Source organism: Asparagus officinalis, chromosome 5 (assembly GCF_001876935.1).
Source record: "Asparagus officinalis chromosome 5, Aspof.V1, whole genome shotgun sequence".
In the NCBI taxonomy this organism is placed as follows: Eukaryota; Viridiplantae; Streptophyta; class Magnoliopsida; order Asparagales; family Asparagaceae; genus Asparagus; species Asparagus officinalis.
The window spans coordinates 91610120-91611324 of NC_033798.1; positions in this window are offsets into that span (position 1 = coordinate 91610120).

The window sequence follows — 1205 nt, forward strand, 5'->3', positions numbered from 1 at the left end:
AAACATTATCATCTAATAGTGATAATGTTATACCTGAGAAGTCGTGCCCACACACGATAGGTTACTCCGACTGTCAAAATGACGAGTTGTACTATCGTGCTGGGGGTACGAACAGAACCAGAAAGAGGAGTCCCCGAGAACAAGAAACTCAGTGCCCTTGTTCAAAGCTCATTCGGGCGGTACTGTCTCAATGCAACTGCATCAAGGTAATCCCCGAGAGAATTTCAGTGTTCGAAAGACTCGGCACCGAAACGCCAAAACCAAGGTGTAGGCGTTTCCGGCAAAGAAGAACGGTGGTTAAAGACGGAGAATTTCCGAGGGTCACCGCCAACATGACCAGCAAAGAGACATCGACACAGATTGATCTCAAATCGTTTCTGGAAGCGTCCCGGCGTGTAACCCGTCTGCAGTCCGGAGCCATCGCACGAGGAACTTATGGTAGGGTTCGGACAAGATTGCCTTCGGAAGATGAAGAATCGGATTCCTGCTCTGCTGTCGCATCGGACAATACAGTGTCCAGCGAAGGACAACCCCGCGAGTCATTCATGATAAGCGCGGAAGAAGTGGCCAAGATGCTCGAAGATGCCATAGCCAAACAACAAGAAAGTTTCAAGTTTGAGATGCAGATGGCCATGCAGCAGATGAGAGAGATGCATGAGCAGCAAATCCATGCATTCAGGAACCAGCAAGGTGAATCGAACCGCCGTAACCGGATTGTTCAGGAAAAGGAGCACGCGGATAGGGATGAAGCTCACAATGCCAATAACCCTCCTGTCAATACAGGGGGTGGTAACGAGGATGCCAACGAAGATACAAGTGAAGACTTGAAGATCAAAGATCTCGAGAGCAAGATCAACACATTGATCTCCGCTCAAGAGACGAAGAAAACAGGTATTCCTTGTCCATACCCACGAGAATGGGAATCGATCCCCTATCCGGCGAAGTTCAGTTTAATCAACTTCACGCCGTTCGATGGGAAGGGTTCCCCCACTCAGCATTTGATTTATTTCAAATCGCACTTGGGTATTATCTCCGGCAATGAGCCTCTGATGGTGCGGTCATTTGTTGGCACTCTTCGCGGAGCCGCATTCGATTGGTACCGTCGCCTCAAGCCAGGAAGCATAAACAGCTGGGATGACATGGAGACGAAATTCCTCGCTAACTTCTTCGACGACGACACCGAGATATCTATCGGATCATTGCTC